At 49.3% G+C, this 25,895-nt stretch overlaps 2 pseudogenes; both read right to left on the reverse strand.

Annotated features, from left to right (window-relative positions):
- Positions 1-17,809: 17,809 nt before the first annotated feature.
- LOC149990301 (cell division cycle 5-like protein pseudogene) lies at positions 17,810-20,212 on the reverse strand (annotated as a pseudogene).
- Positions 20,213-22,384: 2,172 nt separating this feature from the next.
- Positions 22,385-24,787, reverse strand: LOC149990302 (cell division cycle 5-like protein pseudogene; annotated as a pseudogene).
- Between the last annotated feature and the right edge of the window lie 1,108 nt (positions 24,788-25,895).

The raw sequence follows: 25,895 nt of genomic DNA on the forward strand, positions 1-25,895 counted from the left end.
GCTGAGACACCCCGCCGCCAAAAATGCCTCGAATTGTGACTAAGGGGGGGCATGTGGAGGAATAGAGAGGATGAAATTCTGAAAGCAGCGGTTGTGAAATATGGGGAAAGTCAGCTGCCTAGGATTGCTTCATTGCTGCCTAGGGAATCGGCAAGGCAGTGCAAAGCCAGATGGTATGAGTGGCTGGATCCAAGCATTAAGAAAACAGAATGGTCCAGAGAAGAAGAGGAAAGACTCTTGCCTTTGGCCAAGAGGAAGCGAGACTTCGGTTACAGAGCCCCTGGGCTGCTCCAATTGAAAACAAACCCACGGGCCCTTTAGTTAGGGGTCCGATTGCCCGCCGCCAAAATTATAACTCTGAGTATTCCATTTGAGTGAAAAGAAAATTGTTTATTTAACAGGTACACATATCCTTGCCTTCCGTCTACCAAACCTAGCCAGTTTTGCGCGGGGAGGGGTCAGAAACACCGTTTCCCTCCTTCTTAGGCACAGTTCATCTTTACCAGCAGCTGCCAGTCACTCCATCTGATTGGGTAGGTCCTTTCTGTGCTGTGGTGCCCTCCAGCTCTCAATGTAGGGCCACCTGGATTCTCAGCCTCCTTGAAAACTGTTCTTTCTGTAAGCCGCGTGGATCTCCTCTCCTTCTCCAGAGCACCTCTGCGAACACTCACCAGCGAGGGAGACAGCCCCAGAGCGTGCCCCCACCCCCACCCCCCGCCCTGCAGTGTTCGCAGCTGCCTATATATCCCTGAGTGCGTCCTCTGACGCAGTGGGTGTTGCCAATAGTTCTGACCATTGGCAGAACCCCACGTAGGCTCTGTGTGCTTTCCATACCGTGCCCTGGTTCAAGACCCCTCCCATCCACCTGAGGCCTTGGAAGCATCCAAACAAGTTTGCATAAGCAAAGACACCAGCCACCAGCCTCAGGCGTGTGGAGGCATTCTGAAAGCCGCTTATTTCTCCCCATCACCCAGCCGCAAACTCCGGGCAGTTTTGGACTCCCCTGTTTCTGTAACAACTCGACCTGGGGTACCTGGGCGTTCGGACGTCTGGTGGCGTTTCGGCCTGCGCCTGAGCCCGACCTGCTTCTCTCTGAGCCATGGCGGACGGGGGCAAGTCCTACAGCGAGCACGATGATCGCGTCAGTTTCCCTCGAAGAAGAAAGAAAGGCCAGGGTCCTTCCCGGTGGAAGTGTGGCGAGGGGAACCGTAGGCCTGGAAGAGGAGGTGCTGGCCTTTGGCCTTCCCGCCTTGAGGACGACGACAGAGATGTGGCAATGAGTGACGCCCAGGATGTTCCTCGAGTACGATACGACCCCTATGTGGTGCGACCCGACCGCCGGGGCGATAGCTGGCATGATCGAGACCGCATTCACGTTACTGTGCGGAGACACAGAGTTCCTCCACAGAGAGCAGGGGCCGGCACCGGCCAGGACGGGACCTCGAAGAGCTGGTTTAAGATTACGATTCCTTACGGCAGGAAATATGACAAGTCATGGCTCCTGAGTAGGATTCGGAGCAAGTGCAGTGTCCCTTTCACCCCCATTGACTTTTGCTACGAAAACACACGGGCCCAGTTCTTTGTTGAGGATGCCAGTACCGCCTCTGCATTGAAGGCTGTCAACTCTAAGATTTTGGATCAGGAGAACCGAAGGATCTCTATCATCGTCAACTCCTCTCCTCCGCCACTTCCTGTACAGAATGAACTGAAGCCAGAGCAGGTGGAGCAGCTGAAGCTGATCGTGAGCAAACGGTACGATGGCTCCCAAAAAGCGCTTGACCTCCAGGGCCTCCGTTCAGACCCAGACCTGGTGGCCCAGAACATCGATGTTGTCCTCAATCGTAGAAGCTGTATGGCAGCCACCCTGCAAATCATTGGGGAAAACCTCCCTGAGCTCTTGTCCTTGAACTTGAGTAATAACAAGCTCTATAGGCTGGATGACATGTCCAGCATTGTGCAGAAAGCACCCAACCTGAAGGTCCTAAGCCTCTCCGGAAACGAGTTGAGATCTGAGCGGGAACTGGACAAGGTAAAAGGGCTGAAGCTAGAGGAAGTGTGGCTCGTAGGAAACCCCCTGAGCGACGCCTTCCGCGATCAGTCCGCCTACGTCAGCGCCATTCGTGAACGCTTTCCCAAAGTATTACGCCTGGATGGCCATGAGTTGCCCCCACCAATCGCCTTTGACCTTGAAGCCCCCACGGCGTTACCGCCCTGCAAGGGAAGCTATCTTGGAACAGAGACGCTGAAGAATCTGGTCCTGCACTTCTTGCAGCAGTACTATGCCGTTTATGACTCTGGAAACCGGCAGCGGCTCCTGGACGCCTACCACGATGGAGCCTGCTGCTCCCTGAGCATCCCTTTCACCCCCCGGAACCCTTCCCGAAGCAGCCTGGCCGAGTACTTCAAGGATAGCAGGAACGTGAAGAAACTGAAAGACCCGACCCTGCGGTTTCGCCTGCTGAAGCACACACGGCTCAGCGTCGTTGCCTTCCTCAACGAGTTGCCCAGAACTCAGCACGATGTCAGCTCCTTTGTGGTAGACATAAGCGCCCAAACCCACACATTGCTGTGTTTTTCTGTCAACGGGGTCTTCAAGGAAGTGGATGGAAAGTCTCGGGACTCTTTGCGAGCCTTCACGCGGACGTTCGTCGCTGTTCCAGCCAGCAATTCAGGGCTGTGCATTGTAAACGACGAGCTGTTTGTGCGGAACGCCAGCTCCGATGAGATCCCGAGAGCTTTCGCCATGCCTGCGCCCGCGCCCTCCTCCAGCCCAGCGCCCGCCCTCTCCCCGGAGCAGCAGGAAGTGCTGCAGGCCTTCTCCACACAGTCCGGCATGAACCTCGAATGGTCCCACAAGTGCCTTCAGGACAACAACTGGGACTACACCAGATCCGCGCAGGCCTTTACTCATCTCAAGGCCAAGGGTGAAATTCCAGAGCTGGCGTTCATGAAGTGATCCCTAGTCCCGGAAAAAGCCCCCCTGCAAGTAGTCCTTGGATACTGATGTCGCCTTGTCGAGGTTGTCGTCTCCTCTCTCTGCCCTGCCCGAGGCCACCCTGTGACTGAGACCCAGGAGGGAGGGTTGCTGGATCCCTCGCCTCACCTCCTTCTGGAAGACTCTGGAAGACTGGAAGACTTTCAGGAGACTGAGCCTCACTGGCGCCGGGAAGCCAAAGGTGACTTTGTAGAACTGACACGAAACTGCCCGAAGGACTGAGGTGCTTTGCATACTTAACCCCAGAACCCCCCGCCCCAGTCCCCACTGACCCCGACTTTTTAAGATAAAAGAGTGATATTGTAAAAAGAAATAAAATAAAATAAAAGCAAAAACAAACAAACAAACAAACGAATAAATAAATAACTAAATAAAATAAAGAGGAAGCGAGGTCAGTATGTATTTCAGTCACGCCAAACATTCAGATTCGCAGAATCCTGACATCATAGAACATCACGACCAAAGTCAGGAGCTGACATGGTGGGTCGAATGATAAGTACATATAACGTGGCCAGGAACACCAGGAGATGGCCGACAGTTATATTCTACACACTTCTGAATACTGCACGAAAGGTGCTCAGGCTATTCACCTGCTAAATGGCAATGCGAACACAAGGCGCAGAATGTTTCTTAGAAATATCAATGCAGTCAGTGTCAGAACAAATAAAAAGGTGTTGGCATCTCTACGGGTGTGCATAAGCCTTTACACCCGAAACTTCAATTTCAAACAAAAACTGGAGGAAATGCTAATGACGATATAGATACGGCTCCCTTGACGAGAAAAAAAGATGTGAGGTGTTGTGCATCCAAAACAAGTCGCTTATCAAAACATTTTTTACAAGCGTCGTGAAGTGTTTATGCCTTCAGCGCTGCAAGATTGTTTGCTATGACTGCTAAGATGTTTTGCAAAGCCAGCTGTTGGAGGTTCTAACTAACGTTAAAGACATTTTGTGTTTTGCTTTTGAAAGAAATATTCATGTGTGTTGTTTGAAAACAAAGAAAACCATTCTTTGTTTTCATATTTAATTTCTAGATTGTAACTGAAAATAAGAAAATCGTGTATATTGTTATATAAGTATAATAAATGCAAATGTGCAGGGTTTTGTCTTGTTTTTTGCATCTCAGCACATACTAGCAATGAAGTCCCTCTCGGGTACATAATACCGACGCTGTACCTCTGACCGCAACCTCTGCGGGCTTCAGTACAGCTTTGCTTTCTGCCCAGAGATTTAGCTTTCACCACGGATGCACAGGTGCCGCTCCCAAGTGTAGCTGACTTCAAGCCCAGATTCGAGCCTCACTTAATGGAGAACCAACGAACAAATGAAAAGAAAAACGAAAACCAAAAAACAAAACTGGTGCCTAAAGAGGCTTCCCACTGGTCCCCACCCCTTGGGTGGCCAGTTCTACAAAGCATGCGTACACCTCTCACAGGTGGTCCCAGTGTCTCACAGAAGCCGCCTCGATATGTCCTTGTTTCTATTTCCTTCCTTCTGCTACCCGGTGCCTCCCAGGATGACCTCCCTGACACACTACCTGCCTGCCCTGAGACCTCATCTCAGACTTCTTCCCAGGGAGCCCGAATTACAGCATGGCTCAATGGGATGCCCACAGTACAAAGGTAAATCTCACGAGCCACAGGGTCAAAGGCATGTGATGTATAACTTCGCATTGTAGGAACACTTGTCATAGCTTGGGAGGTTACAGGTGGCCTACCTGTACACACAGATGAGGAGTAAGGAAGGAACCCTCTTGTGAGCAGAACACATTGAAGGTCAGTGGGCTGCATTCTCCCACAGTGAGGAGATGGATGTATTGAGCCCCTAGGGCATTGGAACTGGGTTGCCAGAGATCTACAGTTACAATAGTCACATCCCTGCTGCATCAGAGAGCTCTAGGGGGCCCTTAGACAAGACTCCACTCAGCCCAAAGGTGTCAACGTTCCCCTAATCACCACGGAGCTCTGATGAAAGCCATCTCTTTAGGTCACTCAACTCAGCTTCTTCTTAGCTTATTTTCATTAAAGAAATGACCAAGTTTCTCCAGACAGGAGCCACCATCTTGGCCTCGGCTTCCTCTTTTGTAAAAGAAGGACTGGAATTCCTTAAAGAGCTGCTTCTTCTTCTTCTGCTTTTAAATTTGAGTCTTGGCTCTGAATTTCTTTAAAACAGTTTATTGATCTATTTCTTTAATTTATTTCTTTTCAGAGAGGGGAAAGGAGAAAGAGAGGGAAAGAAACATCACTGTGTGGTTGCCTCTCACGAGTCCCCCACAACTGGGGAACTGACGTGCAACCTAGTCATGTACCCTGCCTGGGAATCAAACCAGCGACACTTGGTTCACAGGCTGATGCTCAATCCACTGAGCCACAGCAGCCAGGGCTGAGACCTCCTTCCTTTTGAGGAGGCAGAGTATGAGGGAACCTGCAGAGGGGCCCGTGCCCCCATTGCCACCGGGCACGGCATACCCCGGTCGCCTGCAGCCCTGGTGTGGGAGGCGGCCTTCTCTATCAGCCCAAGCCCTGGCAAGCCATTCTGGGGCCCTCTCGGCCCTACGTGTCCTTCAGGGTTTGAGCTGAGGGCTGGCTTGTCTACACCGACCACCCCCTCTCTTCTTACATCTCACATTCCGAGGGGCAGCACAAGCAGCTCGAAGCTCTCTTTTAGGGGGCACAGTTGCAGGAGGAGAGTCAGGTGCCCATCACCGGGAGATGGACAGGGAAGATGCGGGTGCTCACCAGGAACACCCAGCAGGTAGCAGCAATGAGCTGGCTGAAAACCCAGCAACCTGCTGAAGCCCTGGATGGAGTACAAGCGGAGGCTGCGCCAGGATACCGCACCTGTGCGCCTACACCGTACGCACCGAGGGTCTGGAGGCAGGAGGTGGGTAGGGAAGGGAAGGATGGAGGAGTACTGAAAAGAATCGCTTGAGAGGGGCCCAAGGATGCTTGAGTAGGATGAAGAGAACTTGACTCCAAGGTAATGAAGTCATGAAGCCTCCTTAACTTGTGCTCTCACTTCAGTGCAAATGAGACTCTCCGGGGAGCAGCTGGGATTTTAAAAGCGTGGGTGGGGTGAGCGTGGGCGGGGTAAGCCTCAAGCTTGATGTCAATCAAACCCGAGAAGCCACAAGGTGACACACACCACTCCCAGGTGCCCAGGCTTAGCTACCGAGAGAAGGTGAGCTTAGAACAAAGCTGCTATAGCAGAACGTCGTGCCCGGAGGAAGTGGCGGCTCTCGGTCCTGCAGGCGGAGCGAGCGCCGTTGCTATTTTTCTGAAGCTCCTCTCGGCCACTTGCCGAGACACCGCGCCGCCAAAATGCCTCGAATTGTGACTAAGGGGGGCATGTGGAGGAATACCGAGGATGAAATTCTGAAAGCAGCTGTTATGAAATATGGGAAAAATCAGTGGTCTAGGGTTGCTTCATTGCTGCCTAGGAAATCGGCAAAGCAGTGCAAAGCCAGATGGTGGGAGTGGCTGGATCCAAGCCTCAAGAAAACAGAATGGTCCAGAGAAGAAGAGGAAAAACTCTTGCATTTGGCCAAGTTAATGTCAACGCAGTGGCGGACCATTGCTCCAATCATTGGAAGGACAGCTGCCCAGTGCTTAGAACACTATGAATGTCTTCTGGATAAAGCATCCCAAAGAGACAACGAAGAGGAAACAGACGATCCACGGAAACTTAAACCTGGAGAAATAGCTTCCAATCCAGAAACAAAGCCAGCACGTCCTGATCCAATGGATATGGATGAGGATGAACTTGAGATGCTTTCTGAAGCTAGAGCCCGGCTGGCTAATACTCAGGGAAAGAAGGCCAAGAGGAAAGCGAGAGAGAAACAGTTGGAGGAGGCAAGGCGTCTTGCTGCCCTCCAAAAGAGAAGAGAACTTTGGGCAGCTGGCATCGAAATTCAGAAGAAAAGAAGAAAGAAGAGAGGGGTTGATTATAATGCTGAAATCCCATTTGAAAAAAAGCCTGCTCTTGGTTTCTATGATACGTCTGAGGAGAACTACCAGGCTCTTGATGCAGATTCCAGGAAGTTAAGACGACAGGATCTTGATGGCGAGCTAAGGTCTGAGAAAGAAGGACGAGATCGGAAAAAAGACAAGCAGCGTTTGAAAAGGAAAGAAAGATCGGGTTTACCATCAGCTATTCTTCAAACTAGTGGTGTTTCTAAATTTACTAAAAAGAGAAGTAAACTAGTACTTCCTGCCCCTCAGATTTCAGATGCAGAACTGCAGGAAGTTGTGAAGGTAGGCAAAGCGAGTGAAATTGCACGTCAGACTGCTGAGGAGTCGGGCATAACCAATTCTGCTTCCAGTACTCTTCTGTCTGAGTACAATGTCACCAACAACAGCATCGCTCTTAGAACGCCACGAACACCAGCTTCCCAGGACAGAATGCTCCAGGAAGGCCAGAACCTTGTGGCCCTGACCACTGTGGATACGCCATTAAAAGGTGGACTTAACACACCCTTGCATGAGAGTGACTTCTCGGGTGTGACTCCACAGTGGCAGGCTGTACAGACTCCAAACACAGTTCTTTCTATCCCATTCGGGACTCCTTCTCATGGATCTGAAGGGCTGACTCCCTGGAGTGGGGCAACTCCCAAACCAGTTAACTCCACCCCAGGCAGAACTCCTCTTCGAGACAAGTTGAACACTGATCCTGAGGATGGAATGGCAGACTACCGTGATCCCTCTTATGTGAGGCAGATGGAAAGAGAGTCTCGTGAACACCTCCGTATAGGGTTGATGGGCCTTCCTGCCTCCAAGAATGACTTTGAAATTGTTCTACCAGAAAATGCTGAGAAAGAGTTGGAAGACCGAGAAATAGATGGCACATACATTGAAGATGCTGCTGATGTGGCTGCACGAAAGCAGGCCATGCGAGACGCAAAGCGTGTGAAGCAAATGAAACGAACGCACAAAGCTGGCCAGAAAGATCTTCCAAGACCATCAGAAGTAATCGAAACTATTCTAAGAGCCTTAAATGTAGAACCGCCTTTAACAGATTTACAGAAAAGCGAAGAACTAATCAAAAAAGAAACGGTAGCATTGCTTCATTATGACCTTCTACATCACCCTTATGAACCATCTGGAAATAAAAAAGGAAAAACGGTAGGGTTTGCTACCAATAATTCAGAGCACGTTTCCTATCTGGAACACAGCCCTTACGAAAAGTTCTCTAAAGAAGAGATGAAAAAGGCCCAGGATGTTCTGGTACGGGAGATGGAAGTGGTAAAACAAGGTATGAGTCATGGAGAACTCTCAAGCGAAGCTTATAACCAGGTGTGGGAAGAATGCTATAGTCAAGTTTTGTATCTCCCTGGACAGAGCCGCTACACACGGGCCAACCTAGCAGGCAAAAAGGACAGAATCGAGTCACTGGAAAAGAGGCTCGAGATTAACAGAGGTCACATGATGACAGAAGCCAAGAGAGCTGCAAAGATGGAAAAGAAGATAGAAATTTTGCTCGGGGGTTACCAGTCCCATACTATGGGGCTCATGAAACAGGTGAATGACTTATGGGATCAAATTGAGCAGGCTTACTTAGAGGTACACACGTTTGAAGAACTCAGGAAACATGAGGATTCTGCTATTCTCTGGAGGCTGGGGTGTCTTAAAGAAGATGTTCAGCGACAACAGGAAAGAGAAAAGGGACTTCAGCAAAGATATGCTGATTTGCTGCTGCAGAAAGAAACTTTAAAGTCCAAAATGTGAAGCACAGTTTGTATTCTGTCACAGGATGAATTAGTTGCTGGTTTTCATACTCTGGAAGGCTGAAACTGATGTTTATCCTCAACGACAAATTCACCCGTGACCTGTGGGTTCTTTTGTTGTTTATTTTAAATGACATCGCTCTTACACAATCTATGTATAAAGTATTTAACTCCACAGGACATTTTAGAGTGTAAATTATGATGACAATCATTCTTTAAGCACTGTCATATTTGCAGATTCTTTTTGGTTTTGGCCTTTATTTTTAAAGCGTAATTTGAAAGTGCTGCCTGTGAGTATACCCTTGAATAAAAACGAAAGATAAAATTGAAAAAAAAAAAAAAAAAACAAAGCTTGTGGGCAACCTCTCCTCGTGGTTTAAGGAACTGTAGCCGCTGTCTGAGCATGACGAGCCACCGGCGTCCCGGCCGTGCTTGTCTCTAAGTCTCAACATAAGGCTGTGTGTGGAACATGACTGACAGCCACTCAGAGGGTTGTCATGGGAATTGGATTAAAGAATGCGTATTGTACTCATGTTTTAGAGCTTGCTTTGCTTTCTTTATCATTAATGGAACATAAATAGTCTCTAGCAAGGAGTGTATGAAACCTCGCCCTTAGTTCCAGTGTGGCGCCAAGATGTTTTATGGACCCTGACACAGACTGGTCACTGTGGCCCCTGTACTGGTATGCGTAATCTGTTCCTGTCAAATGCCTAATGGCTATTGACGATTTATGAGTTTTAGCCTTGTATCTCTCGTATGCATCCTCCTCAAGAAAAGGCACAAGGGATGAAGGTTTAGGGGCTGGTCTGCACTAGAGAGGCAGTCACCTTCTTTCTCCCAGACATAACAAAGTGTCCTGGGTAAAAAGTTTCTTCCGCCATGGTCGCGAAGCCTCTGCTGGACAGAGCAACTTCCAAATGAGCCTAGGATGTGTGTGGCACCTCCGCCATAAAAGCTGCTGCCTCTTTTCTCTTTTCTTTTTTTCTTTTTTTTGAAGATAGCACTATGTTTTTTTTTTTACAATTGTTTGTATGTATGTATGTATGTATTTATTTATTTATTTTTAGAGAGAGGGGAAAGGAGAAAGGGAGAGAAACATCACTGTGTGGTTGCCTCTCACGCGCCCCCAACCGGGGACCTGATGTGCAACCTAGTAACGTGCTCTGACTGGGAATCAAACCAGCGACAGTTAGGTCTGCAGGCTGATGCTCAATCCACTGAGCCACAGCAGCCAGGGCTGAGACCTCCTTCCTTTTGAGGAGGCAGAGTATGAGGGAACCTGCAGAGGGGCCCGTGTCCCCATTGCCACCGGGCACGGCATACCCCGGCCGCCTGGAGCCCTGGTGTGGGAGGCGGCCTTCTCTATCAGCCCAAGCCCTGGCAAGCCATTCTGGGGCCCTCGCGGCCCTACGTGTCCTTCAGGGTTTGAGCTGAGGGCTGGCTTGTCTACACCGACCACCCCCTCTCTTCTTACATCTCACATTCTGAGGGGCAGCATAAGCAGCTGTAAGCCCTCTTTTAGGGGGCACAGTTGGAGGAGAGTCAGGTGCCCATCACCGGGAGGTGGACAGGGAAGATGCGGGTGCTCACCAGGAACACCCAGCAGGTAGCAGCAATGAGCTGGCTGAACACCCAGCAACCTGCTGAAGCCCTGGATGGAGTACAAGCGGAGGCTGCGCCAGGATATCGCACCTGTGCGCCTACATACACCCTACGCACCGAGGGCCTGGAGGCAGGAGATGGGTAGAGAAGGGGAGGATGGAGGAGTACTGAAAAGAATCGCTTGAGAGGGGCCCAAGGATGCTTGAGTAGGATGAAGAGCACTTGACTCCAAGGTAATGAAGTCATGAAGCCTCCTTAAATTGTGATCTCACTTCAGTGCAAATGAGACTCTCTGGGGAGCAGCTGGGATCTTAAAGGCGTGGGTGGGGTGAGCGTGGGCGGGGTAAGCCTCAAGCTTGATGTCAATCAAACCCGAGAAGCCACAAGGTGACACACACCAATCCCAGGTGTCCAGGCTTGGCTACCGAGAGAAGGTGAGCTTAGAACAAAGCTGCTATAGCAGAACGTCGTGCCCGGAGGAAGTGGCGGCTCTCGGTCCTGCAGGCGGACCGCCGTTGCTATTTTTCTGAAGCTCCTCTCGGCCACTTGCCGAGACACCCCGCCGCCAAAAGTGCCTCGAATTGTGACTAAGGGGGGCATGTGGAGGAATACCGAGGAAGAAATTCTGAAAGCGGCGGTTGTGAAATATGGGGAAAATCAGCGGCCTAGGATTGCTTCATTGCTGCCTAGGGAATCGGCAAAGCAGTGCAAAGCCAGATGGTGTGAGCGGCTGGATCCAAGCGTTAAGAAAACAGAATGGGGCGAGACGCAGGCGTCCTGGAGAGAGGAGCTTCAGAAAAATAGCAACGGCGCTCGCTCCACCTGCAGGACCGAGAGCCGCCACTTCCTCCGGGCACGACGTTCTGCTATAGCAGCTTTGTTCTAAGCTCACCTTCTCTCGGTAGCTAAGCCTGGGCAACTGGGAGTGGTGTGTGTCATCTTGTGGCTTCTCGGGTTTGATTGACATCAAGCTTGAGGCTTACCCTGCCCACGCTCACCCCACCCACGCTTTTAAGATCCCAGCTGCTCCCCGGAGAGTCTCATTTGCACTGAAGTGAGAGCACAAGTTAAGGAGGCTTCATGACTTCATTACCTTGGAGTCAAGTTCTCTTCATCCTACTCAAGCATCCTTGGGACCCTCTCAAGCGATTCTTTTCAGTACTCCTCCATCCTCCCCTTCTTTACCCATCTCCTGCCTCCAGACCCTCGGTGCGTACGGTGTAGGCGCACAGGTGCGGTGTCCTGGCGCAGCCTGCGCTTGTACTCCATCCAGGGCTTCAGCAGGTTGCTGGGTTTTCAGCCAGCTCATTGCTGCTACCTGCTGGATGTTCCTGGTGAGCACCTGCATCTTCCCTGTCCATCTCCCGGTGATGGGCACCTGACTCTCCTCCTGCAACTGTGCCCCCTAAAAGAGAGCTTCGAGCTGCTTGTGCTGCCCCTCGGAATGTGAGATGTAAGAAGAGAGGGGGTGGTCGGTGTAGACAAGCCAGCCCTCAGCTCAAACCCTGAAGGACACGTAGGGCCGAGAGGGCCCCAGAATGGCTTGCCAGGGCTTGGGCTGATAGAGAAGGCCGCCTCCCACACCAGGGCTGCAGGCGACCGGGGTATGCCGTGCCCGGTGGCAATGGGGGCACGGGCCCCTCTGCAGGTTCCCTCATACTCTGCCTCCTCAAAAGGAAGGAGGTCTCAGCCCTGGCTGCTGTGGCTCAGTGGATTGAGCATCAGCCTGGAGACCTAACTGTCGCTGGTTTGATTCCCAGTCAGAGCACGTTACTAGGTTGCACATCAGGTCCCCGGTTGGGAGCGCGTGAGAGGCAACCACACAGTGATGTTTCTCTCCCTTTCTCCTTTCCCCTCTCTCTAAAAATACATACATACATACATACATACATACATACAAACAGTTGTAAAAAAAAACAGTGCTATCTTCAAAAAAAAAGAAAAAAAGAAAAGAGGCAGCAGCTTTTATGGCGGAGGTGCCACACACACCCTAGGCTCAGTTGGAAGTTGCTCTGTCCAGCAGAGGCTTCGCGACCATGGCGGAAGAAACTTTTTACCCAGGACACTTTGTTATGTCTAGGAGAAAGAAGGTGACTGCCTCTCTAGTGCAGACCAGCCCCTAAACCTTCATCCCTTGTGCCTTTTCTTGAGGAGGATGCATACGAGAGATACAAGGCTAAAACTCATAAATCGTCAATAGCCATTAGGCATTTGACAGGAACAGATTACGCATACCAGTACAGGGGCCACAGTGACCAGTCTGTGTCAGGGTCCATAAAACATCTTGGCGCCACACTGGAACTAAGGGCGAGGTTTCATACACTCCTTGCTAGAGACTATTTATGTTCCATTAATGATAAAGAAAGCAAAGCAAGCTCTAAAACATGAGTACAATACGCATTCTTTAATCCAATTGCCATGACAACCCTCTGAGTGGCTGTCAGTCATGTTCCACACACAGCCTTATGTTGAGACTTAGAGACAAGCACGGCCGGGACGCCGGTGGCTCGTCATGCTCAGACAGCGGCTACAGTTCCTTAAACCACGAGGAGAGGTTGCCCACAAGCTTTGTTTTTTTTTTTTTTTTTTCAATTTTATCTTTCGTTTTTATTCAAGAGTATACTCACAGGCAGCACTTTCAAATTACGCTTTAAAAATAAAGGCCAAAACCAAAAAGAATCTGCAAATATGACAGTGCTTAAAGAATGATTGTCATCATAATTTACACTCTAAAATGTCCTGTGGAGTTAAATACTTTATACATAGATTGTGTAAGAGCGATGTCATTTAAAATAAACAACAAAAGAACCCACAGGTCACGGGTGAATTTGTCGTTGAGGATAAACATCAGTTTCAGCCTTCCAGAGTATGAAAACCAGCAACTAATTCATCCTGTGACAGAATACAAACTGTGCTTCACATTTTGGACTTTAAAGTTTCTTTCTGCAGCAGCAAATCAGCATATCTTTGCTGAAGTCCCTTTTCTCTTTCCTGTTGTCGCTGAACATCTTCTTTAAGACACCCCAGCCTCCAGAGAATAGCAGAATCCTCATGTTTCCTGAGTTCTTCAAACGTGTGTACCTCTAAGTAAGCCTGCTCAATTTGATCCCATAAGTCATTCACCTGTTTCATGAGCCCCATAGCATGGGACTGGTAACCCCCGAGCAAAATTTCTATCTTCTTTTCCATCTTTGCAGCTCTCTTGGCTTCTGTCATCATGTGACCTCTGTTAATCTCGAGCCTCTTTTCCAGTGACTCGATTCTGTCCTTTTTGCCTGCTAGGTTGGCCCGTGTGTAGCGGCTCTGTCCAGGGAGATACAAAACTTGACTATAGCATTCTTCCCACACCTGGTTATAAGCTTCGCTTGAGAGTTCTCCATGACTCATACCTTGTTTTACCACTTCCATCTCCCGTACCAGAACATCCTGGGCCTTTTTCATCTCTTCTTTAGAGAACTTTTCGTAAGGGCTGTGTTCCAGATAGGAAACGTGCTCTGAATTATTGGTAGCAAACCCTACCGTTTTTCCTTTTTTATTTCCAGATGGTTCATAAGGGTGATGTAGAAGGTCATAATGAAGCAATGCGATCGTTTCTTTTTTGATTAGTTCTTCGCTTTTCTGTAAATCTGTTAAAGGCGGTTCTACATTTAAGGCTCTTAGAATAGTTTCGTTTACTTCTGATGGTCTTGGAAGATCTTTCTGGCCAGCTTTGTGCGTTCGTTTCATTTGCTTCACACGCTTTGCGTCTCGCATGGCCTGCTTTCGTGCAGCCACATCAGCAGCATCTTCAATGTATGTGCCATCTATTTCTCGGTCTTCCAACTCTTTCTCAGCATTTTCTGGTAGAACAATTTCAAAGTCATTCTTGGAGGCAGGAAGGCCCATCAACCCTATACGGAGGTGTTCACGAGACTCTCTTTCCATCTGCCTCACATAAGAGGGATCACGGTAGTCTGCCATTCCATCCTCAGGATCAGTGTTCAACTTGTCTCGAAGAGGAGTTCTGCCTGGGGTGGAGTTAACTGGTTTGGGAGTTGCCCCACTCCAGAGAGTCAGCCCTTCAGATCCATGAGAAGGAGTCCCGAATGGGATAGAAAGAACTGTGTTTGGAGTCTGTACAGCCTGCCACTGTGGAGTCACACCCGAGAAGTCACTCTCATGCAAGGGTGTGTTAAGTCCACCTTTTAATGGCGTATCCACAGTGGTCAGGGCCACGAGGTTCTGGCCTTCCTGGAGCATTCCGTCCTGGGAAGCTGGTGTTCGTGGCGTTCTAAGAGCGATGCTGTTGTTGGTGACATTGTACTCAGACAGAAGAGTTCTGGAAGCAGAATTGGTTATGCCCGACTCCTCAGCAGTCTGACGTGCAATTTCACTCGCTTTGCCTACCTTCACAACTTCCTGCAGTTCTGCATCTGAAATCTGAGGGGCAGGAAGTACTAGTTTACTTCTCTTTTTAGTAAATTTAGAAACACCACTAGTTTGAAGAATAGCTGATGGTAAACCCGATCTTTCTTTCCTTTTCAAACGCTGCTTGTCTTTTTTCCGATCTCGTCCTTCTTTCTCAGACCTTAGCTCGCCATCAAGATCCTGTCGTCTTAACTTCCTGGAATCTGCATCAAGAGCCTGGTAGTTCTCCTCAGACGTATCATAGAAACCAAGAGCAGGCTTTTTTTCAAATGGGATTTCAGCATTATAATCAACCCCTCTCTTCTTTCTTCTTTTCTTCTGAATTTCGATGCCAGCTGCCCAAAGTTCTCTTCTCTTTTGGAGGGCAGCAAGACGCCTTGCCTCCTCCAACTGTTTCTCTCTCGCTTTCCTCTTGGCCTTCTTTCCCTGAGTATTAGCCAGCCGGGCTCTAGCTTCAGAAAGCATCTCAAGTTCATCCTCATCCATATCCATTGGATCAGGACGTGCTGGCTTTGTTTCTGGATTGGAAGCTATTTCTCCAGGTTTAAGTTTCCGTGGATCGTCTGTTTCCTCTTCGTTGTCTCTTTGGGATGCTTTATCCAGAAGACATTCATAGTGTTCTAAGCACTGGGCAGCTGTCCTTCCAATGATTGGAGCAATGGTCCGCCACTGCGTTGACATTAACTTGGCCAAATGCAAGAGTTTTTCCTCTTCTTCTCTGGACCATTCTGTTTTCTTGAGGCTTGGATCCAGCCACTCCCACCATCTGGCTTTGCACTGCTTTGCCGATTTCCTAGGCAGCAATGAAGCAACCCTAGACCACTGATTTTTCCCATATTTCATAACAGCTGCTTTCAGAATTTCATCCTCGGTATTCCTCCACATGCCCCCCTTAGTCACAATTCGAGGCATTTTGGCGGCGCGGTGTCTCGGCAAGTGGCCGAGAGGAGCTTCAGAAAAATAGCAACGGCGCTCGCTCCGCCTGCAGGACCGAGAGCCGCCACTTCCTCCGGGCACGACGTTCTGCTATAGCAGCTTTGTTCTAAGCTCACCTTCTCTCGGTAGCTAAGCCTGGGCACCTGGGAGTGGTGTGTGTCACCTTGTGGCTTCTCGGGTTTGATTGACATCAAGCTTGAGGCTTACCCCGCCCACGCTCACCCCACCCACGCTTTTAAGATCCCAGCTGCTCCCCGGAGAGTCTCATTTGCACTGAAGTGAGAGCACAAGTTAAGGAGGCTTCATGACTTCATTACCTTGGAGTCAAGTTCTCTTCATCCTACTCAAGCATCCTTGGGCCCCTCTCAAGCGATTCTTTTCAGTACTCCTCCATCCTTCCCTTCCCTACCCACCTCCTGCCTCCAGACCCTCGGTGCGTACGGTGTAGGCGCACAGGTGCGGTATCCTGGCGCAGCCTCCGCTTGTACTCCATCCAGGGCTTCAGCAGGTTGCTGGGTTTTCAGCCAGCTCATTGCTGCTACCTGCTGGGTGTTCCTGGTGAGCACCCGCATCTTCCCTGTCCATCTCCCGGTGATGGGCACCTGACTCTCCTCCTGCAACTGTGCCCCCTAAAAGAGAGCTTCGAGCTGCTTGTGCTGCCCCTCGGAATGTGAGATGTAAGAAGAGAGGGGGTGGTCGGTGTAGACAAGCCAGCCCTCAGCTCAAACCCTGAAGGACACGTAGGGCCGAGAGGGCCCCAGAATGGCTTGCCAGGGCTTGGGCTGATAGAGAAGGCCGCCTCCCACACCAGGGCTCCAGGCGGCCGGGGTATGCCGTGCCCGGTGGCAATGGGGGCACGGGCCCCTCTGCAGGTTCCCTCATAATCTGCCTCCTCAAAAGGAAGGAGGTCTCAGCCCTGGCTGCTGTGGCTCAGTGGATTGAGCATCAGCCTGGAGACCTAACTGTCGCTGGTTTGATTCCCAGCCAGAGCACGTTACTAGGTTGCACATCAGGTCCCCGGTTGGGGGCGCGTGAGACGCAACCACACAGTGATGTTTCTCTCCCTTTCTCCTTTCCCCTCTCTCTAAAAATAAATACATACATACATACATACATACATACATACATACAAACAATTGTAAAAAAAAACAGTGCTATCTTCAAAAAAAAAGAAAAAAAGAAAAGAGGCAGCAGCTTTTATGGCGGAGGTGCCACACACACCCTAGGCTCAGTTGGAAGTTGCTCTGTCCAGCAGAGGCTTCGCGACTATGGCGGAAGAAACTTTTTACCCAGGACACTTTGTTATGTCTAGGAGAAAGAAGGTGACTGCCTCTCTAGTGCAGACCAGCCCCTAAACCTTCATCCCTTGTGCCTTTTCTTGAGGAGGATGCATACGAGAGATACAAGGCTAAAACTCATAAATCGTCAATAGCCATTAGGCATTTGACAGGAACAGATTACGCATACCAGTACAGGGGCCACAGTGACCAGTCTGTGTCAGGGTCCATAAAACATCTTGGCGCCACACTGGAACTAAGGGCGAGGTTTCATACACTCCTTGCTAGAGACTATTTATGTTCCATTAATGATAAAGAAAGCAAAGCAAGCTCTAAAACATGAGTACAATACACATTCTTTAATCCAATTGCCATGACAACCCTCTGAGTGGCTGTCAGTCATGTTCCACACACAGCCTTATGTTGAGACTTAGAGACAAGCACGGCCGGGACGCCGGTGGCTCGTCATGCTCAGACAGCGGCTACAGTTCCTTAAACCACGAGGAGAGGTTGCCCACAAGCTTTGTTTTTTTTTTTTTTTTTTCAATTTTATCTTTCGTTTTTATTCAAGAGTATACTCACAGGCAGCACTTTCAAATTACGCTTTAAAAATAAAGGCCAAAACCAAAAAGAATCTGCAAATATGACAGTGCTTAAAGAATGATTGTCATCATAATTTACACTCTAAAATGTCCTGTGGAGTTAAATACTTTATACATAGATTGTGTAAGAGCGATGTCATTTAAAATAAACAACAAAAGAACCCACAGGTCACGGGTGAATTTGTCGTTGAGGATAAACATCAGTTTCAGCCTTCCAGAGTATGAAAACCAGCAACTAATTCATCCTGTGACAGAATACAAACTGTGCTTCACATTTTGGACTTTAAAGTTTCTTTCTGCAGCAGCAAATCAGCATATCTTTGCTGAAGTCCCTTTTCTCTTTCCTGTTGTCGCTGAACATCTTCTTTAAGACACCCCAGCCTCCAGAGAATAGCAGAATCCTCATGTTTCCTGAGTTCTTCAAACGTGTGTACCTCTAAGTAAGCCTGCTCAATTTGATCCCATAAGTCATTCACCTGTTTCATGAGCCCCATAGCATGGGACTGGTAACCCCCGAGCAAAATTTCTATCTTCTTTTCCATCTTTGCAGCTCTCTTGGCTTCTGTCATCATGTGACCTCTGTTAATCTCGAGCCTCTTTTCCAGTGACTCGATTCTGTCCTTTTTGCCTGCTAGGTTGGCCCGTGTGTAGCGGCTCTGTCCAGGGAGATACAAAACTTGACTATAGCATTCTTCCCACACCTGGTTATAAGCTTCGCTTGAGAGTTCTCCATGACTCATACCTTGTTTTACCACTTCCATCTCCCGTACCAGAACATCCTGGGCCTTTTTCATCTCTTCTTTAGAGAACTTTTCGTAAGGGCTGTGTTCCAGATAGGAAACGTGCTCTGAATTATTGGTAGCAAACCCTACCGTTTTTCCTTTTTTATTTCCAGATGGTTCATAAGGGTGATGTAGAAGGTCATAATGAAGCAATGCGATCGTTTCTTTTTTGATTAGTTCTTCGCTTTTCTGTAAATCTGTTAAAGGCGGTTCTACATTTAAGGCTCTTAGAATAGTTTCGTTTACTTCTGATGGTCTTGGAAGATCTTTCTGGCCAGCTTTGTGTGTTCGTTTCATTTGCTTCACACGCTTTGCGTCTCGCATGGCCTGCTTTCGTGCAGCCACATCAGCAGCATCTTCAATGTATGTGCCATCTATTTCTCGGTCTTCCAACTCTTTCTCAGCATTTTCTGGTAGAACAATTTCAAAGTCATTCTTGGAGGCAGGAAGGCCCATCAACCCTATACGGAGGTGTTCACGAGACTCTCTTTCCATCTGCCTCACATAAGAGGGATCACGGTAGTCTGCCATTCCATCCTCAGGATCAGTGTTCAACTTGTCTCGAAGAGGAGTTCTGCCTGGGGTGGAGTTAACTGGTTTGGGAGTTGCCCCACTCCAGGGAGTCAGCCCTTCAGATCCATGAGAAGGAGTCCTGAGTGGGATAGAAAGAACTGTGTTTGGAGTCTGTACAGCCTGCCACTGTGGAGTCACACCCGAGAAGTCACTCTCATGCAAGGGTGTGTTAAGTCCACCTTTTAATGGCGTATCCACAGTGGTCAGGGCCACGAGGTTCTGGCCTTCCTGGAGCATTCCGTCCTGGGAAGCTGGTGTTCGTGGCGTTCTAAGAGCGATGCTGTTGTTGGTGACATTGTACTCAGACAGAAGAGTACTGGAAGCAGAATTGGTTATGCCCGACTCCTCAGCAGTCTGACGTGCAATTTCACTCGCTTTGCCTACCTTCACAACTTCCTGCAGTTCTGCATCTGAAATCTGAGGGGCAGGAAGTACTAGTTTACTTCTCTTTTTAGTAAATTTAGAAACACCACTAGTTTGAAGAATAGCTGATGGTAAACCCGATCTTTCTTTCCTTTTCAAACGCTGCTTGTCTTTTTTCCGATCTCGTCCTTCTTTCTCAGACCTTAGCTCGCCATCAAGATCCTGTCGTCTTAACTTCCTGGAATCTGCATCAAGAGCCTGGTAGTTCTCCTCAGACGTATCATAGAAACCAAGAGCAGGCTTTTTTTCAAATGGGATTTCAGCATTATAATCAACCCCTCTCTTCTTTCTTCTTTTCTTCTGAATTTCGATGCCAGCTGCCCAAAGTTCTCTTCTCTTTTGGAGGGCAGCAAGACGCCTTGCCTCCTCCAACTGTTTCTCTCTCGCTTTCCTCTTGGCCTTCTTTCCCTGAGTATTAGCCAGCCGGGCTCTAGCTTCAGAAAGCATCTCAAGTTCATCCTCATCCATATCCATTGGATCAGGACGTGCTGGCTTTGTTTCTGGATTGGAAGCTATTTCTCCAGGTTTAAGTTTCCGTGGATCGTCTGTTTCCTCTTCGTTGTCTCTTTGGGATGCTTTATCCAGAAGACATTCATAGTGTTCTAAGCACTGGGCAGCTGTCCTTCCAATGATTGGAGCAATGGTCCGCCACTGCGTTGACATTAACTTGGCCAAATGCAAGAGTTTTTCCTCTTCTTCTCTGGACCATTCTGTTTTCTTGAGGCTTGGATCCAGCCACTCCCACCATCTGGCTTTGCACTGCTTTGCCGATTTCCTAGGCAGCAATGAAGCAACCCTAGACCACTGATTTTTCCCATATTTCATAACAGCTGCTTTCAGAATTTCATCCTCGGTATTCCTCCACATGCCCCCCTTAGTCACAATTCGAGGCATTTTGGCGGCGCGGTGTCTCGGCAAGTGGCCGAGAGGAGCTTCAGAAAAATAGCAACGGCGCTCGCTCCGCCTGCAGGACCGAGAGCCGCCACTTCCTCCGGGCACGACGTTCTGCTATAGCAGCTTTGTTCTAAGCTCACCTTCTCTCGGTAGCTAAGCCTGGGCACCTGGGAGTGGTGTGTGTCACCTTGTGGCTTCTCGGGTTTGATTGACATCAAGCTTGAGGCTTACCCTGCCCACGCTCACCCCACCCACGCTTTTAAGATCCCAGCTGCTCCCCGGAGAGTCTCATTTGCACTGAAGTGAGAGCACAAGTTAAGGAGGCTTCATGACTTCATTACCTTGGAGTCAAGTTCTCTTCATCCTACTCAAGCATCCTTGGGCCCCTCTCAAGCGATTCTTTTCAGTACTCCTCCATCCTTCCCTTCCCTACCCACCTCCTGCCTCCAGACCCTCGGTGCGTACGGTGTAGGCGCACAGGTGCGGTATCCTGGCGCAGCCTCCGCTTGTACTCCATCCAGGGCTTCAGCAGGTTGCTGGGTTTTCAGCCAGCTCATTGCTGCTACCTGCTGGGTGTTCCTGGTGAGCACCCGCATCTTCCCTGTCCATCTCCCGGTGATGGGCACCTGACTCTCCTCCTGCAACTGTGCCCCCTAAAAGAGAGCTTCGAGCTGCTTGTGCTGCCCCTCGGAATGTGAGATGTAAGAAGAGAGGGGGTGGTCGGTGTAGACAAGCCAGCCCTCAGCTCAAACCCTGAAGGACACGTAGGGCCGAGAGGGCCCCAGAATGGCTTGCCAGGGCTTGGGCTGATAGAGAAGGCCGCCTCCCACACCAGGGCTCCAGGCGGCCGGGGTATGCCGTGCCCGGTGGCAATGGGGGCACGGGCCCCTCTGCAGGTTCCCTCATAATCTGCCTCCTCAAAAGGAAGGAGGTCTCAGCCCTGGCTGCTGTGGCTCAGTGGATTGAGCATCAGCCTGGAGACCTAACTGTCGCTGGTTTGATTCCCAGCCAGAGCACGTTACTAGGTTGCACATCAGGTCCCCGGTTGGGGGCGCGTGAGAGGCAACCACACAGTGATGTTTCTCTCCCTTTCTCCTTTCCCCTCTCTCTAAAAATAAATACATACATACATACATACATACATACATACATACAAACAATTGTAAAAAAAAACAGTGCTATCTTCAAAAAAAAAGAAAAAAAGAAAAGAGGCAGCAGCTTTTATGGCGGAGGTGCCACACACACCCTAGGCTCAGTTGGAAGTTGCTCTGTCCAGCAGAGGCTTCGCGACCATGGCGGAAGAAACTTTTTACCCAGGACACTTTGTTATGTCTAGGAGAAAGAAGGTGACTGCCTCTCTAGTGCAGACCAGCCCCTAAACCTTCATCCCTTGTGCCTTTTCTTGAGGAGGATGCATACGAGAGATACAAGGCTAAAACTCATAAATCGTCAATAGCCATTAGGCATTTGACAGGAACAGATTACGCATACCAGTACAGGGGCCACAGTGACCAGTCTGTGTCAGGGTCCATAAAACATCTTGGCGCCACACTGGAACTAAGGGCGAGGTTTCATACACTCCTTGCTAGAGACTATTTATGTTCCATTAATGATAAAGAAAGCAAAGCAAGCTCTAAAACATGAGTACAATACGCATTCTTTAATCCAATTCCCATGACAACCCTCTGAGTGGCTGTCAGTCATGTTCCACACACAGCCTTATGTTGAGACTTAGAGACAAGCACGGCCGGGACGCCGGTGGCTCGTCATGCTCAGACAGCGGCTACAGTTCCTTAAACCACGAGGAGAGGTTGCCCACAAGCTTTGTTTTTTTTTTTTTTTTTTCAATTTTATCTTTCGTTTTTATTCAAGAGTATACTCACAGGCAGCACTTTCAAATTACGCTTTAAAAATAAAGGCCAAAACCAAAAAGAATCTGCAAATATGACAGTGCTTAAAGAATGATTGTCATCATAATTTACACTCTAAAATGTCCTGTGGAGTTAAATACTTTATACATAGATTGTGTAAGAGCGATGTCATTTAAAATAAACAACAAAAGAACCCACAGGTCACGGGTGAATTTGTCGTTGAGGATAAACATCAGTTTCAGCCTTCCAGAGTATGAAAACCAGCAACTAATTCATCCTGTGACAGAATACAAACTGTGCTTCACATTTTGGACTTTAAAGTTTCTTTCTGCAGCAGCAAATCAGCATATCTTTGCTGAAGTCCCTTTTCTCTTTCCTGTTGTCGCTGAACATCTTCTTTAAGACACCCCAGCCTCCAGAGAATAGCAGAATCCTCATGTTTCCTGAGTTCTTCAAACGTGTGTACCTCTAAGTAAGCCTGCTCAATTTGATCCCATAAGTCATTCACCTGTTTCATGAGCCCCATAGCATGGGACTGGTAACCCCCGAGCAAAATTTCTATCTTCTTTTCCATCTTTGCAGCTCTCTTGGCTTCTGTCATCATGTGACCTCTGTTAATCTCGAGCCTCTTTTCCAGTGACTCGATTCTGTCCTTTTTGCCTGCTAGGTTGGCCCGTGTGTAGCGGCTCTGTCCAGGGAGATACAAAACTTGACTATAGCATTCTTCCCACACCTGGTTATAAGCTTCGCTTGAGAGTTCTCCATGACTCATACCTTGTTTTACCACTTCCATCTCCCGTACCAGAACATCCTGGGCCTTTTTCATCTCTTCTTTAGAGAACTTTTCGTAAGGGCTGTGTTCCAGATAGGAAACGTGCTCTGAATTATTGGTAGCAAACCCTACCGTTTTTCCTTTTTTATTTCCAGATGGTTCATAAGGGTGATGTAGAAGGTCATAATGAAGCAATGCGATCGTTTCTTTTTTGATTAGTTCTTCGCTTTTCTGTAAATCTGTTAAAGGCGGTTCTACATTTAAGGCTCTTAGAATAGTTTCGTTTACTTCTGATGGTCTTGGAAGATCTTTCTGGCCAGCTTTGTGCGTTCGTTTCATTTGCTTCACACGCTTTGCGTCTCGCATGGCCTGCTTTCGTGCAGCCACATCAGCAGCATCTTCAATGTATGTGCCATCTATTTCTCGGTCTTCCAACTCTTTCTCAGCATTTTCTGGTAGAACAATTTCAAAGTCATTCTTGGAGGCAGGAAGGCCCATCAACCCTATACGGAGGTGTTCACGAGACTCTCTTTCCATCTGCCTCACATAAGAGGGATCACGGTAGTCTGCCATTCCATCCTCAGGATCAGTGTTCAACTTGTCTCGAAGAGGAGTTCTGCCTGGGGTGGAGTTAACTGGTTTGGGAGTTGCCCCACTCCAGGGAGTCAGCCCTTCAGATCCATGAGAAGGAGTCCCGAGTGGGATAGAAAGAACTGTGTTTGGAGTCTGTACAGCCTGCCACTGTGGAGTCACACCCGAGAAGTCACTCTCATGCAAGGGTGTGTTAAGTCCACCTTTTAATGGCGTATCCACAGTGGTCAGGGCCACGAGGTTCTGGCCTTCCTGGAGCATTCCGTCCTGGGAAGCTGGTGTTCGTGGCGTTCTAAGAGCGATGCTGTTGTTGGTGACATTGTACTCAGACAGAAGAGTACTGGAAGCAGAATTGGTTATGCCCGACTCCTCAGCAGTCTGACGTGCAATTTCACTCGCTTTGCCTACCTTCACAACTTCCTGCAGTTCTGCATCTGAAATCTGAGGGGCAGGAAGTACTAGTTTACTTCTCTTTTTAGTAAATTTAGAAACACCACTAGTTTGAAGAATAGCTGATGGTAAACCCGATCTTTCTTTCCTTTTCAAACGCTGCTTGTCTTTTTTCCGATCTCGTCCTTCTTTCTCAGACCTTAGCTCGCCATCAAGATCCTGTCGTCTTAACTTCCTGGAATCTGCATCAAGAGCCTGGTAGTTCTCCTCAGACGTATCATAGAAACCAAGAGCAGGCTTTTTTTCAAATGGGATTTCAGCATTATAATCAACCCCTCTCTTCTTTCTTCTTTTCTTCTGAATTTCGATGCCAGCTGCCCAAAGTTCTCTTCTCTTTTGGAGGGCAGCAAGACGCCTTGCCTCCTCCAACTGTTTCTCTCTCGCTTTCCTCTTGGCCTTCTTTCCCTGAGTATTAGCCAGCCGGGCTCTAGCTTCAGAAAGCATCTCAAGTTCATCCTCATCCATATCCATTGGATCAGGACGTGCTGGCTTTGTTTCTGGATTGGAAGCTATTTCTCCAGGTTTAAGTTTCCGTGGATCGTCTGTTTCCTCTTCGTTGTCTCTTTGGGATGCTTTATCCAGAAGACATTCATAGTGTTCTAAGCACTGGGCAGCTGTCCTTCCAATGATTGGAGCAATGGTCCGCCACTGCGTTGACATTAACTTGGCCAAATGCAAGAGTTTTTCCTCTTCTTCTCTGGACCATTCTGTTTTCTTGAGGCTTGGATCCAGCCACTCCCACCATCTGGCTTTGCACTGCTTTGCCGATTTCCTAGGCAGCAATGAAGCAACCCTAGACCACTGATTTTTCCCATATTTCATAACAGCTGCTTTCAGAATTTCATCCTCGGTATTCCTCCACATGCCCCCCTTAGTCACAATTCGAGGCATTTTGGCGGCGCGGTGTCTCGGCAAGTGGCCGAGAGGAGCTTCAGAAAAATAGCAACGGCGCTCGCTCCGCCTGCAGGACCGAGAGCCGCCACTTCCTCCGGGCACGACGTTCTGCTATAGCAGCTTTGTTCTAAGCTCACCTTCTCTCGGTAGCTAAGCCTGGGCACCTGGGAGTGGTGTGTGTCACCTTGTGGCTTCTCGGGTTTGATTGACATCAAGCTTGAGGCTTACCCTGCCCACGCTCACCCCACCCACGCTTTTAAGATCCCAGCTGCTCCCCGGAGAGTCTCATTTGCACTGAAGTGAGAGCACAAGTTAAGGAGGCTTCATGACTTCATTACCTTGGAGTCAAGTTCTCTTCATCCTACTCAAGCATCCTTGGGCCCCTCTCAAGCGATTCTTTTCAGTACTCCTCCATCCTTCCCTTCCCTACCCACCTCCTGCCTCCAGACCCTCGGTGCGTACGGTGTAGGCGCACAGGTGCGGTATCCTGGCGCAGCCTCCGCTTGTACTCCATCCAGGGCTTCAGCAGGTTGCTGGGTTTTCAGCCAGCTCATTGCTGCTACCTGCTGGGTGTTCCTGGTGAGCACCCGCATCTTCCCTGTCCATCTCCCGGTGATGGGCACCTGACTCTCCTCCTGCAACTGTGCCCCCTAAAAGAGAGCTTCGAGCTGCTTGTGCTGCCCCTCGGAATGTGAGATGTAAGAAGAGAGGGGGTGGTCGGTGTAGACAAGCCAGCCCTCAGCTCAAACCCTGAAGGACACGTAGGGCCGAGAGGGCCCCAGAATGGCTTGCCAGGGCTTGGGCTGATAGAGAAGGCCGCCTCCCACACCAGGGCTCCAGGCGGCCGGGGTATGCCGTGCCCGGTGGCAATGGGGGCACGGGCCCCTCTGCAGGTTCCCTCATAATCTGCCTCCTCAAAAGGAAGGAGGTCTCAGCCCTGGCTGCTGTGGCTCAGTGGATTGAGCATCAGCCTGGAGACCTAACTGTCGCTGGTTTGATTCCCAGCCAGAGCACGTTACTAGGTTGCACATCAGGTCCCCGGTTGGGGGCGCGTGAGAGGCAACCACACAGTGATGTTTCTCTCCCTTTCTCCTTTCCCCTCTCT

This window comes from Furipterus horrens, unplaced genomic scaffold (genome assembly GCF_987537825.1).
Source record: "Furipterus horrens unplaced genomic scaffold, mFurHor1.1.pri manual_scaffold_18, whole genome shotgun sequence".
NCBI lineage: Eukaryota > Metazoa > Chordata > Mammalia > Chiroptera > Furipteridae > Furipterus > Furipterus horrens.